Source organism: Mobula hypostoma, chromosome 9 (genome assembly GCF_963921235.1).
Source record: "Mobula hypostoma chromosome 9, sMobHyp1.1, whole genome shotgun sequence".
Taxonomy (NCBI): domain Eukaryota; kingdom Metazoa; phylum Chordata; class Chondrichthyes; order Myliobatiformes; family Myliobatidae; genus Mobula; species Mobula hypostoma.
Window position 1 is genome coordinate 23,190,932 of NC_086105.1, and position 15,468 is coordinate 23,206,399.

The following is a 15,468-nucleotide window of genomic DNA, read 5'->3' on the forward strand; positions in this document are numbered from 1 at the left end:
AACATCATGACTTGTGTCTGACAGTAAGCTTCTCTGAGCTTACAGCTTTGCTTGTTGTAACTCCAGCTGTGATATGTAAGTGAACAAATTACCTGCAGGTTCTCAGCTGGTAGCTCAAGACTGAAATCTGTATACAAGACAGGAACAACTTCTGGGTTATGGAATTACTGTCACTGGATAATGGAACTTGCTCAATTGACATTTTTTTTTGTTTCATTCACTTAAAATAACATGGTTTTGAGCTAGTTAATCTATACTGTTTGCTTGTTTTATCAAAACAATGCCTACGACAAGCATTTTCTAATCTCATTTCAAGTTTAATACATAAATTTCTGTGACAGTTTTAAATAATAAGTAAATAAACATTTCAGGAGCAATAAAATTGTAAAGCCAGAATGATGACAGCAGCTTCAATGGTTCCTGGATTAACTTATCCAGACTTTATTTAACAAAAATTACATTTTTGACTTTAAAAAAACAAACACCAACATTGTTACCAAAACATTAGATGTAGCATACTTTCAGTATGCCATACGATAAGCATTATGAATCAAACATTTGCCACAGACATATTGACTTTCAAGTCATTTAAAATGAAGAAGTGCAAAAGTAAAATACAAATTTGTATGATGGCTGACCAATTCATCATGCCATTTGACTCTGATGTTAAGTTGAAAATAAACACCATTATATTTTAAATGGCATTTTTTCAACTGTTATAAAATTTGTTCATTTGTTGACCAGAAGCATCATCGCATCTGACTTGCTAAAATAAAATGCAACGCATTGATTTCTCATACGTAATGTGACTCATGCTGTTCAATGTGCTGCATTTAATACAAGATGGCGCCAGCGACCAACTTGACTAACGGCAACATTGTGCAGACAGTTCACAAAACTACTTCTTCTTTGCCTTCTTCTTTCCCTTCTTTTAAATATACTTCTGCTAATAATCTGTGTGCCAATAGATCCTGCAATTTACATTTTCAGCAAGTGTTTTTGGACCAACTGAGCAATCTGGTGCTTTTGCTGTCACCAAGGGAATTCAGCATGTTTGAGAATGGAGAATGCAGCCTAGTGATGGAGCATGAACTCATGATTGGCTCCAATTCTTGACTAACTTGCCAATTAAGGTGTCAAACAAGATTGAAACAGGATTGCCTCCCTCTCCCTGCTGCAGGAGTTTTGGGTCTTGGGCAAGGTTTGATTGGTGCAGTTTGTGGATTGTACTCTTTTTTTTAGAGGACTCTGTAGTTCATACTATACTTTTCTGTTTTCTCCTTTTTATATTGCTACTTCGCGCGATTTTGATCGGGGCGGACTGACTCTGCAGCCTACAGTCAATAAGTGACACATTGCTAAATTGAACTCAACTGAACGTTCCTAGACTGTTTCAAAGAACCTGTGGTTTGATGTTTAATATTCTATGTGTTACTGGCTCACATTTCCCAATTGCACAATGTGTTCTTTTTTTTGTGTTGGGTGCTTAATGCTTTCTTTGAATGGGTTCTACAGTACATATTTATTTCATGGCTGTCTGCAGGAAGATGAATCTCTGAGTTGTATATGGCATAAATACTTTGATAATAAATGTACTTTGAATTGTGAAAACATCAATACGTAAAGCTAATGTATTTGCAATATCGAAATGTGCTAGGTCCTTTAATTTTTACCTCAATAGATTGCAGCTGAGATAAATAAATAATTTCACTTCTTTAATATTGTTGCCCATTATTTCAGGTGTTATGACTTCAACATGGCTTGTATTTAAATGTTCATCTTACTTCAAAAAAAAAGAGCCGTTCCAGGTGGGCCTCAAGATCACAGCAGAGTGCACTACTGTTAGGGTTAGGTGACAATTTCCAAACTGCTGTTGAATATTTTGATCTGTAAGACTGTATCAGTTCCATGCTCCTTTAATTTGGATCTGCTATTTCGATATTCCTAAGTAAGAGTTTCAAATATTAGGATGGGATGACCATCTCTACATTATTAATTTGAAATAATGTTAAAAAGCAAATTCTCTAGAGACAATGATGTAAATGATTTATATTGGTTGTTGAAATGTAACTGAACAGCATGTTTTGTATATTCTGTCTGAATTTATAAATAATGTTTTCACCTGGCATAAACTCGTGAATATTACATTCAACTGAGGTTGCAAAAGCAAACATAGAATAATAAATGCTCACATAACAATATTGATTACATAAATATAAAAGAATGAACAAGGGATATTTAAAAAATACAGATCTATTTCATTGCAGTTGTGAAAATATTGGGTACTGCATTTTATTTTAGACAGTATGTAAAGGCAACTTACCTCACCACTAGTGTCCCAGAGCAATATCCTTTAATGGGCCTGTAAAGAAAATGTTAGTAATGTAGCCAATTACAAAAGCAAAGTTTTAAACATATTTTTATTGTGTTCTTATATATGCATACAGTGAAATAACTGACACATCTAAAGCAATCACACTGCATGTGACAAAACCTACTGGGTTCCCTTTGGCACACTCACTTCTTGCATTGTGCAAAGCCACTTGAAAACAGCTACTTGTCAGTTGAAAAGAAACAGTAATGAGATCTGGGGTTCCCTGACAATGGTCCTCAACAGCTTCAAATAATACTGTGAATATCATGCAATCTCATTCAAATTTGTACTGCAAGTTACAAACTGCACATTGCTCAAGACGACAGAAGTGACTTATCCACACATAGGTGATATATCCAAGGTACAACTCAGCTGTAAAATGCTGCCATGAAAAAAACATTTATTTGGATGTGTTTTTTTTAATTTAAAATGAAAAATAACAAAGAAATATCTAATATTCCTAACATCAGATTAAATTTCTGATGGAGATGATAAAAAGCAAATAAAACTCACCTTCAAGATACATTGTTGCAAATAATTTTATCTACTTGACTATAATCTCTGGATTGTAAAATCTGAAAAAAGCCGGTATTTCTCTTTTACAGCAATCTGTACTTTATACTATTAGAACTCCAGTAATGTTGATCAATCATTATTATGTGTGTGCTAGGTTGTAGAAAACACAATCAATAATGGTCATATTGATAATGTCTTAAATCTGTTATGTTTGTTTTAGATTAAATCAATTATATGAAAGGATAGATTGACAATTTTGTGATCATTGTAAGTACATTTCATAGATTTCCATGGAAAGGTTTGACACCCTGCAATCCTTCCAATAGAGTAATTTGCACTTAATTCTCTAAATTGCATGAATCTTTCCAATCTGGGAATAAATTAAGAAAAGAAAATCTATCCTGTGGTTTAAAATGTATATTATTCTCAAATATAAATTTCAAGCACAGTGGAGCAATTTAAAGGGTTAAGTTCACACTTCATGCGTTCCACCATTCAATCATCCGTTGCTTTCTGGTGCAGCTCATCAAGGCAATTTTGGAACATGCTGTGCCTCTCCCTGTTACAGTCTTCCAGGTCATCCTTAAAAGAATGGATTCCCCTCAGCCATAACAAACCAGCTAATGAAGTCGCATTTCTTCCTCTTGAATATTTTCATTCAGATGGTACATGGAACTCAGTAATAAGTATATTACTTTGGATGCGGAGGAACAAACTACCTGGGAGAAGCCACAGTGAGTGGGTCTCAGGTACTGAGTCTGGCTCTGTGGCTCTGATGGGAAGGGGGGAGAAGTGGAGTGCAGAAGTGACAGAGGATTCCATTATTAGGGGAGCAGACAAATGACTCTGTTGACATAAAAAAAGACTCTCGAATTGTATTTTGCCTCCCAGGTGCCAGGGTCTCAGATCAGGACCACAGCCTTCTAAAGGCGGGGTGGGGGGCTGAGCATCCAGACGTCATGGCACATATTGGTACCAATGACATAGGTAGGAAATGGAAGAAGGTCAGGAAGAGAAAATATAGGGATAGGTAGAAATCTGAAAAGCAGGACCTCCAGGTACAAATCTCTGGATTGATGCCTGTGCCATGCCAGAGAGGGATAAAAAAGGATGATTTTGCAGATGAATGCATGGCTGAGGAATTGGTGCAGAGGGCAGGGTGTTCTGATTCCTGGATCATAGGGATTTCTTTTGGGGAAGCTGTGGCATGTACAAAAAGGATGGGTTACACCTGATCCCGAGTGGGTTGAATGTCCTTGTGGTTTGGTGGGGAGGGTTTTAACTAATTTGGCAGTGAGATGGGAACCAGAATGATAGGGCTGAGGAGGGGGTGGTTGGTATACAGTAGATGCAGTGTGTAGTGAGACTGTGAGGAAGGACAGGCAGATGATAGGGCAAAATTGTAGTCAGTGGAATAAGCTGAAGTATAACATAGGGGAAAAATCAAACGGGTGATGAATACAGGACTGAAGGTGTTATATTTGAATGCACACAGTATATGGAATAAGGTAGATTATGTTGTAGCGCAATTAGAGAATGGCAGGTATGGCATTGTGAGCATCACTGAGTCATGACTAAAAGAAGATCATAATTGGGAGCTAAACATCCAAGGATACATATTGTATCAAAAGGACAGGCAAGTAGGCAGAGAGGATGGGATAGGTTTGATGGTAAAAACTGAAATCAAATCTTCAGAAAGGGCTTGACATAGGATCAGAAAATGGTGAATCCTTGTGCATAGAACTAAGAAACTGCCTGAGTGAAAAGACCCTGATGGGAGTTATATACAGGCCTCCAAACAGTAGCCAGGATGAGGGATACAAATTACGACAGGAGATAGAAACGCCATTTTAAACGGGCAATTTTACAATCATAATGGGGGATTTCAACATGCAGGTAGATTGGAAAAACCAGGTCAGAGCTATATCCCAAGAGAGGGAATTTGTAGAATGCCTATGAAATTAAGAAAGCATATCAAGCATTGGCCTTCATCAATCGTGGGACTGAGTTTAAGAGCCAAGAGGTTGTGTTGCAGCTACATAGGACCCAGATCAGACCCCACTTGGAGTATTGTGCTCATTTCTGGTCGCCTCACTACAGGAAGGATGTGGAAACTATAGAAAGGGTGCAGAGGAGATTTACAAGGATGTTGCTTGGATTGGGGAGCGTGCCTTATGAGAACAGGTTGAGTGAACTCAGCCTTTTCTCCTTGGAGCGATGGAGAATGAGAGGTGACCTAATAGAGGTGTATAAGATAATCAGAGGCATTGATCGTGTGGATAATGGGAGGTTTTTTCCCAGGGCTAAAAAGGCTAGCACAAGAGAGCATAGTTTTAAGGTGCTTGGAAGTAGGTACAGAGGAGATGTCGGAGATAAGTTTTTTACTCAGAGTGTGGTGAGTGCGTGGAATGGGCTGCTGGCAGTGGTGGTGGAGACGGAAACAATAGGGTCTTTTAAGAGACTCCTCGATGGATACATGGAGCTTAGAAAAATAGAGGGCTATGGGTAAGCCTAGATAGTTCTAATGTAAGGACATGTTTGGCACAGCTTTGTGGGCCAAAGGGCCTGTATTGTGCTGTAGGTTTTCTATGTTTCAATGAAATGGCTTTTCAGAACAGGCTGTGGAAGAGAAAGGCAATTCTGGATTAGGTGTTGTGTAATGAAACAAATTTGAATAGGGAGCTTAAGGTAAAGGAACCCTTAGGAAAAGTTGTTCATAATAACTGGAAGTCCAGAACGAGGGGCCACAGTTTGAGGATAGAGGGGAAGCGTTTTAGGACCGAGGTTAGGAAAAACTTCTTCACACAGAGAGTGGTGAATCTGTGGAATTCTTTGCCACAGGAAACAGTTGAGGCCAGTTCATTGGCTATATTTAAGAGGGAGTTAGATATGGCCCTTGTGGCTACGGGGGTCAGGGGGTATGGAGGGAAGGCTGGAGCGGGGTTCTGAGTTGGATGATCAGCCATGATCATAATAAATGGCGGTGCAGGCTCGAAGGGCTGAATGGCCTACTCCTGCTATGTTTCTATGTTTCTATATGATAGAATTCACCCTGCAGTTTGAGAGGAAGAAGATAAAATCAGATGTATCAGCATTACATTGCAGTAAAGGGAATTATAGAGCATGACAGAGGAGCTGGCCAAAGTTGATTGAAAGGAGACACTAGCAGGGATGATGGCAGAAAAACAAAGGCTAGAGTTTCTGAGGGCACTTTGTTATGTTCAAGACAGTTACATCCCAATTAAGAAGCAGTATTCTAAAGGGATGCTGAGGCAAATGTGACTGGCAAGGACAGTCAAAGATAGCACAAAAGCACACGGGAAGGTATACAATGTAGAAAAAGTTAGTAAGAAGTTAGAAAATTAGGAAATGTTTAAATTCCAACAGAAGGCAGCTAAAAGCCATCATGAGAGCAAAGTTGAAATATGAAGGGAAGCTATCCAATAATAGGAAAGCAATTTTTTTTTCAAATGTATAAAAGAGTAAAAGAAAGACAAGAGTGAATGTCAGACCACTAAAAAATGGCATGAGAGAAGTAGTAATTGGGGACAAGGAACTTAATAAGTCATTCTTCACTGCTGTGCTATTACTAAAGAGAAGGTGCTTGGGAAGCTGAAAGTCTGAAGGTAGATAAATGACCTGGGCCAGATGGACTACACCCCAGGGTTTTGAAAGAGGTAGCTGAAGAGATTATGGAGGCATTAGTAATGATCTTTCAAGAATCATCAGATTCTAGCATGGTTCTGAAGGACTGGAAAATTGCACCTGTCACTCCACTCTTTAAAAGAGGAGGGAGGCAGAGGAAAGGAAATTATAGACAAGTTAGCCTGACTTTAGTGGTTGGGAAGATGTTGGAGTCGATTACAAAGAATGAGGTTTCGGGGTACTTGGAAGCAAATGATAAAATAGGCCAAAGTCAGCATGGTTTCCTTAAGAGGAAATCTTACTTAACAAATCTGTCAGAATTCTGAGAAAATTACAAGCAAGATAGACAAATGAAAGTCAGTGGATGTTGCTTTTCATAAGGCCTTTGACAAAGTGCTGCAAATGAGGCTGCTTAACATGATAAAAGCCCATAGTATTACAGGAAAGATACTAGCATGGACAGAAGATTGGTTGACTGGCCATAGGCAAAGAGTAGAATAACGGGAGCCTTTTCTGTTTAGCCGCCGGTTCCACAGGGTCTATGTTGGGACTGCTTCTTTTCAGGTAACATGTCAATGATTTGGCTGACACAATTGCTGGCTTTGTGGCCTGGTTTGCAGCAGATATGAAGATAGATGGAGGAGCAGATAGTGTTGAAGAAGCAGGGAGACTTCAAAAGGACTTCAACAGATTGGGAGATGGGCAGGTAAGTGGCAGATGGAACCTAGTAAGGGGAAATGTATGGTCATGCACTTCGGTGGAATAAAAAAAGGCAAAGACTACTTCAGAAATCAGAGGTGCAAAGGAACTTGGAAGTGTCTGTGCAGAATTCCCTAAAGGTTAGCATGCAAGTTGAGTTGGCTGTGAAGAAGGCAAATGCAATGTTTGCATTTATTTCAAGAGGCCTAGAATATAAGAGCAAGGATATAATGCTGAAGCTTTATAAGGTATTGGTCAGACCACACTTGGAGTATTATGAGCAGTTTTAAACCCCTTATTTAAAAGATATGCTAGCATTGGAGAGGGTCCAGAGGAGATTCACAAGAATGATTCCAGGAATGAAAGGATTAACGTATGATAAGCATTTGCTGGATCTGGGCCTGTGCTCACTGGAGTTTAGAAGAATGAGGGTAGAGCTCATTGAAATCTATCAAATATTGAAAGGTCTGGATAGAGTGGATGTGGGTAGGATGTTTCCTATAATGGGTGAATCCAGGACCAGAGGGCACAGCCTCAGAGGAGATGGATGTCCATTTGGAAGAGAGATGAGGAGGAATTTTTTTCAACCAGAGGGTAGTGAATCTGCAGAATTTATTGACACAGGCGGCTGTGGAGGCCAAGTCATTGAGTATATTTAAAGCAGAAGTTGAGAAGTTCTTAATTCGTCAGGGTGTCAAAGGTTACAGAAGGAAGGTAGGATAATGTGGTTGCAAGAGATAATAAATCAGCCATGATGGAATGTTGGAACATACTCGATGGGTGGAATGGCCCAATTCTGCCCCTATGTCTTATGCTGTGGATCAACTGCCATTTATTCCATAATGTAAGTAGCCCTCCAATGACCTCTATTAACCCATCATTCTATTAAACTTCTGGCACGTTCCACAATCAATTATCTTCTCTCCTTCAAGATAATTCACGTCAGGTTCATTGGTAAATTGGTTTATTGTTGTCACTGCACTGAGGTACAGTGAATAAATTTACACAGAATATAGAACATGATAGCATTGGACAGGCTGTTCAGCCCACAGTGTCATACCAATCTTGATATCATGCATATCCCTCCATTTCCTGCATATTTACATGTCCATTCAAAATACTCTTAGATTCCACCAATCTGCCCGATTCCACTACTACTCCTGGTAAATCCATTCTAGACACCTATCATACTCTGCATAAAAAACTTGCCCCTCATGTTCCCTTTAAATTTACCCCTCTAATCTTTCTAAAGCAGAGAAGAGGCACAGGAGCCTGAAGACACAGACTCAACAACTTAGCAGCAACTTTTTCCCTTCTGCCATCTGAATTCTGAAGGACCATGAATCCTACCTCACTATTTTTGCTCTCTTTTTGCATTACTATTTAATTTATTTATACGTTTTTTCAGATACGTCATTATATCTGATTTTCTCTGGTATTTGACATTTCTACCCTGGGTAAAGAATCTGACAGCCACCCTATATATACCAGTCATTTCAGATTGCTGGACATCATGGTGGTGTAGCAGTTAGCAGAATGCTTTACAGCAACTAGCTGTAAGATCGAGGTTCAATTCCTGCCATTATCTGTAAGGAATTTGACCACATAGGTTTCCTCTGAATGCTCTGGTTTCTTCCAAAATTCCAAAGATGTAAGGTTAGGATTAGTAAATTGTGGTCTTTGAAAATAATCCTGAAAGTGTGTAACTCAGGTGGTCATTGGTTGGGTTGAGTACTTTTCTGATCTTGGCAATTTAATTGCAAATGTTTCATCAACACACAAGGAGATGTCATGATGTCTCCTCGAATGGTGATGAAATGTTTGCAAGTAAATTGCCAAGATTGTAGAACAACTCAACCCAACCTGTTGTGGACATGCAAAGAAGCATGTTGACACCTGTGGTTGCCCAGCTCAATCTTCACTAATTTGATTCATCTGCAAAACGACACATTTCACTGTATGTATATCAGACAAATAAAGCTAATCTTTTCAAGTCAACTTGTCGTGCATATCCTTTATACAGATCAATTCATTACAAGAAGATATTGTGGTAGTACAAAGTAAAACCATAACCCAACAGAATAAAGTGTTATAGATGCATAGAAAGTGCAGTGTAAGATATAAGTGCACCTTACAATAAGGTGCAAGGTCAAAACTAAGTGGACTGCGAGGTCAAGAGACCATCTTATTGTACTAGGGAACAGTCCAATAGCCTTGTAACAGCAGATGAGAAGCTTTCCTTGAGCGTGGAGGTACCTTATTTCAGGCTTTTGTATCGTCTCCAATGGGAGACGGGAGAAACGCAAATGGCTAGGTAGGTGGTATCTTTGATTATGCTGGCTGCATGACTGAGACATGTAAGGAGAGGAGCTGGTTTCTATGATACGCTGAGCTGTGTCCACAACTCTCTGCAGTTCCTTGCTGTCATGGTAAGAGCAGTGACGCATCCAGATAAAATGCTTTTTATAGTGAATTGATAAAAACTGGAGAAGGTTGTAGGGACATACTGAATTTCTTTAGCTTCCTGAAGAAGTGGACGTGCTGGTGAGCTTTCTTCGCCATGACATCAACATGGTTAGTCCAGGACAGACTACTGATGATATTTACTCCAAGGAACATGAAGCTCTCAACCCTCACAACTTCAACACTATTGATGTAAATATGAGCATGTGTACCACACCCCACCCATCCACCTTCCTGAAGTCAATCACCAGCTCTCTGGTTTTGCTGACATTGAAAGAAAGGTTGTTGTCATAACACCATGTTACTAAGCTCTCTATATCTCCATCCTGTATTCCATCTCATCGTTATTTGAAATATGGCCAACTACAGTGATATCATCTGCAAATTTGTAGATGGAGTTAGAACAAAACTTGGCCACACATTCAACACGTACAAGGACCAGAGGAGAGAGCTAAGGTCACAACTTTGTGGAGCATTAGTGTTTAGATAATTGTGGCAGAGGTGTTGTTGCCTACACTTAATGATTTTAGTCTGTTGATCAGGAAGTCAAGGATAGTTGCAGTCGGAGAGATTGACTACCAAGGCCTGGAGCTTTCTGATGAATTTGCTTGGGATTATAATTTTAAAGGCAGAATTGCAGTCAATTTCCTGTCCAGAGATGAGTGTTGGACCAGGGAGATGTCATCTGCCATAGACCTGTTCAGTGGCAGACAAATTGAAGCGAGTCACGGTTATCAGGGAAGCTGGAGTTAAGCATGCTATAACCAACAACTCAAAGCATTTCATGATGGTAGATGTCAGAACCACCAGGTAGTAGTCATTCAGGTACACTAACATGTTTCTTTTGGGTAAAGAAAAAATATTGATCTTCTTAAAGCAGGGTTGAAGCAGGAAGAGGTGAAACAATGTCTGAAAATACCCCCACGAGCTGATCTTCACAGGATCTAAATATATGCCAGGGGGCTCCATCTGGCCCCAATGCTTTCTGCAGGTTCACTCTCCGATAAACTGATCTTATTTCCACAATGCTGATTGTAGGAATAAAGTTTCTCAATTGCTTTTCCTATCAACAAAATGTTTCAATACTATTTATACTCCAAATTGCCACTATAATTTTATGCCTTCAATTCAGTCTATACCTATCCTTCCTCAGTAACTATCTGCTTTCCCTTGCTTTGACTCCTCTCTGAGATGACTGATTCTACTGCTGCATGACTACTTCAATGCCTATGACTCTTAAAGAGTATAAATAAAGGTTGTCCTTAGAAACACTGACAAATGTACTGTATATTTTCAATTCAATTTGGAGAGAAAAGGCTAAAATATTAATGCAACATCATGTTTTGATATCCCAAAAAAACCCCACAATTTCTGGTTACTTTAAAAGTTCTCTAAAATTGTTTTGAGATTATATTTATTCTCAATGTATTTTCATTAATGCAGAAGAATGGCAAGGATTAATTATAACGATCCCTGGCATGGTCTGTGTATTGTTAGTCTTACAATTAAAGTGACGATATCCTAGAAACTGTAGACAGACATGTGCTGAAAATTATAACTTGTTGTGATTCCCTGTACTGAAAATGACAGCTTTTGAAACTTCTACAAACTACAGACCTGGGCTCTTCAGCAAGACAAGAGCCAAAAATCAAAAAAACATTTTGAACAAAAGAATTTCACATCTCACACTTCAGTCCTTACAGATGTTATATACTTTTGCCATCTTTACTGTAATTCTTCATTCTGTTACTAAGTTCTCTAAGCAACACACACAAAATGCTGGAGGAACTCAGCAGGCCAGGCAGCATCAATGGAAAAGAGGACAGGTGACATTTCAGGCCAAGACCCTTCATTAGAACTTTGATGCACATGTGTCTGTCGACAGTTTCTAGGATATTGTCATATTAATTTTCCTAATGAACATGTCCTGATGAAAGGTCTCAACCTGAAATGTTGATTCTTTTTCATAGATGTTGCCTGGCCTGATTAGTTCCTCCAACAATTTGTGCGTGTTGCTTGGATTTCCAGTATTCAGAGATTTTCTCTTGTTTGTGGAATTTCTCTATCTATTCATTGTTAGCTTGGTTAGGTCTCATCTACTACATAACTTCTGTAAAATTTTTATTTTCAATCATTATTCAAATCGATCTCTGCACATCTGTTAGCCAAATTGTCATTCACACTTACTTCCAAACTTTACCAGATCAAATCTCTTCTCCCACCATCCATAAACTTTAGCTCATTTAAGGCTACGTCTACACTAGGCCGGATAATTTTGAAAACGCCGGTTTCAAGTAAAAACGACAGGCCTCCACATTAAGCGATTTTCAAAATATCTCCGTCCACATTAGGGGATATTTGGGCGAATCTCCTTCTACTGGGCATGCGCAGGACACACAGAAAACAAGCGAAGAAGAAACGGTATACTTGGTGCGCGTTTGTCCAGTTACAGAGTAGAAAAACTTTAAAGGAATTGCTCTCGGCTCTCGCGCAAGAGGACTTAAAACTAAAAAAAAACAAATACTGGAGCGTATGGAGGCAACCAACAGGGAGCTCACAGACAGTATGACCCGGCTGACAATGAACATTGAAAAACTGACTAACTCTTTTGCATTAATAAAGCACCTTGTTAAATGTATAAAACATGTCTGCATCAGTGTTATCTTGTATTTCCATACAATGTTACATTAGGCTGTTACATATCTATTGTCAGAGAAGTACTTGCATAAGTAGGTAAACCACCTTCATACAAGCAAGGACAGAAAACAGGACAAAGTGAGTATACTTATTTATTCAGTAAGCTATGGGTCAAAGTATTTGGTGAGTACATTTCTAACTCTTCTGGCTTCAGTCTCGTTGCCATCTGTTCTGAAATTGTTAGGTTATGTGGGGGTTGCGTTCAAGAAAACAACGAAATGCCGCACTGCGGCCATCTGTCCGGCTCGTCATGACAGCGTTTTTAAATAGTCAAAAAAGCTCACTATACAATTTAACTCTCACACCGTTCACACCGACTGCGCGTTATAACAGCCATACGGCAGTGCTTGCACTGTACCATGCAGAAGCAGAAAAGGCATTGTTGTTGTGGCGTTTTTAAATCCCATTTACCCCATGCACACTACAACCGATATTAGGCGTTTTCAGATTTATTCATTCTGGAGACCATTTCTGAAAATCTCCATTATCGGGGGATGAAAACGCCATCTTAGTGTGGACAGAGGGTCAAAACGAAGAGAAAAAGCTTTGTTTTCAAAATTATCCGGCGTAGTGGGACGTAGCCTAAGCCTCTAGTGCCACACCCTAATTTGCAGCTGATTATTCTTCTCTTTACTTAATGAACTAGTGACGTCTGATCTCTAAAACCACAATTGACACATCTTAATCCTTTTATAGCTTTGCCCCTTCCCACTTTTGTAAATCCTTCCAGCCGTATAATGCTCTAAAAAGTTTGCAATCATCCATGAAGTGAATTCCCAAGGTGTTATGTTTTGTAACTCCAGAAGTTAATTGAAAGAAAAACATGAGAGACTGGTAGAACATACACACTTCATTTTTTTTATTTTAGTGGGGTGTGCACTTATGTCATGGTGGTATAATTGTGTATGCCATTCATGTACTTTTACACATAACCCATAATGAATTATGTAAATAAAAAAGAATGCTTAATCAAACAATATATTTACAATACTATTTATATATTATTAAAGTATTAAATACATAAAATTCCTCCCTGCTTAAATATAAGCTTCAACCCAATATACAATGCATCCCAACTCAAATATGTAACATATTGCTCTCTAGTATTTACAGTGTGTGTAGACATCCACAACACAGTAAATTTAAAATTGTCCCATTCAGGCCTAAAAATTCGATTGCTATGGAGGATTGCTTGCTCTTAACGATCATGTCTTTCCTGACAAAGGGAATCTTGGCAGGTGAGGCTTGTGGCTGTGAAAGAATCTGAGGTTCTGGGGCTTCCTTCGTGGTGGCTGTAGCAGTTGACTCTAGGACTCCAGGAAGTTGTTCTGACACCTTTGGATACCTTTCTCCTCTGCTCTCCTCAACTGATCAATGCATCATCTCCCGATAACACCAGACACATCATAACTTTGGACAGAAAGTGTTAACATCCTGAAGAGTGCAAGGTAAGCTGCCTGATCTGCTGATCTATCCCAGGCCACCAGACAAAGCTTCAAGCCAACGCTTTCATTCTGAACACCCTAGATGACTGGCATGTAGCTCCTCCAACAATTTAGCTCTCAGCTCAGTTGATACAACAACTCTAAATCCCCACATAAGGTAACCTGTGTCAAGGGCAAGTTCATTCCGGCGCTGGTAAAAATGGGGGAACTGGAATTCCTGCTGCACATTCCAGCCATTTTGGGCAGGCATGTTTTTTCTGGGTTCTCTTTGGATCCTTTCTGCTGCAATAGGGAGTCTTTCAATTTGCATAGGGAGAATACATCAAGAGGAGTGTCCTCCTTTGTCAATTTTTCAGCTGTTTCCTTTGTCAGGGGTAAATGGGACAATCCATCAGCATTTCCATGTTAGTTGTCCTCTTGAATTTGACTTTGTAATTGTGTCCTCCAAGAAATAGAGGCCATTGCTGCATTGTGCTGCTGCTTTCAGTAGAATACACTTCTGTGGGTTGAAAATGGACACTAGTGGTTGATGATCAGTAATGAGGGTAAACTCTCCCATACAAGTAATTGTTGAAACATTTTACACCCCAAACCAGACTCAAGGCCTCTCTATCTATTTGTGCATATTTTTTTCTTTGCAGTGGTACAGGAATATGAGGCAATGGTGCATTCACTTCCATCACTTCAAAGGTAAGATTCACTAGATGATGCAGATCATAATGTGTAAGTATAGTGCCTTACATCACCATTTCCTTTGTCTTTTGGAAAGCCACCTCACACTACCGTACCCAATTCCATTTTAATTAATTTGCCAGTCACTTCTAGTTTAAGCCATATAGCTTTTCTCTATTTAGCTTTCACATTGTAAATCTCAAGGCTATCCGGTCCTGCATCACTCTCATCATTATCATATTTTTCATCAACAGCATGTAGATTGGTGTTCTTTTTGAAACTGTAAATTTACTTTTTATCTTTTTCCCCTGTGCAGCCCATTGATTTTTGTTTGCCTGACATGCTCTTTGTACGTAGTTTGTTCTATTTTCTGCAAGTTTCACCTTTAAACTAGTATTGGTCTGGTGTGTGAGCTCCTACCACAATAGTATCATAATTTGTTTGGCCAGGCAGATTTCTGTTTAGACGTTGCAATTTTGTTCATGCTCATTTTCAATTCTGACTGCAACTCAGATGCATCTCTGGCTGCCATTTCCATTAATACAGTAATTTCAACTGCTCTTTCAAATATGAGTTATGCTGCAGTTAGGAGCCATTTTAAATGCTTTCCTGTAAGAGTCCACAAACTAAATAATGTCTCAGTGCATCATTAAGCCCATCACTGAACTGACAATGCTCAGATAATTTCTTCAATTCAGCCACATGTTCTGAAATGGACTCCACTTTCTTTTGATTAGGCTTATGAAAGCTAAAGTGAACTGCAGTCAACAACAGTTTCAGTTCTAAATGTTTTTGCAATAATCTCACACTATCAGCAAAGCTTCTTTTGACCGGTTGAGTTGGAGCAGTTAAACTCCTAAGCAAACTCAATGCTTTTTTCACCTATGCACTCAATAATACTGGTACTTCCTTTACATTCACTATTTCATTTACTTCAAAGTATCATTCTATTTGTTC

At 39.0% G+C, this 15,468-nt stretch overlaps 1 protein-coding gene across 6 annotated transcripts in view; it reads right to left on the reverse strand.

The window, feature by feature from the left end:
• The window catches only part of foxp2 (forkhead box P2), a 762,934-nt gene that overhangs the window by 609,225 nt on the left and 138,241 nt on the right, over positions 1–15,468 (reverse strand). For 3 of the 6 annotated variants that reach the window (XM_063057875.1, XM_063057868.1, XM_063057876.1), the window contains exon 2: positions 2,324–2,362. The exons of the other annotated variants lie outside the window; for them this stretch is intronic. The gene's annotated coding sequence lies outside the window, so the exon portion shown is untranslated. The remainder of the gene's footprint in view (positions 1–2,323; positions 2,363–15,468) is intronic. 6 annotated transcript variants of the gene reach the window in all.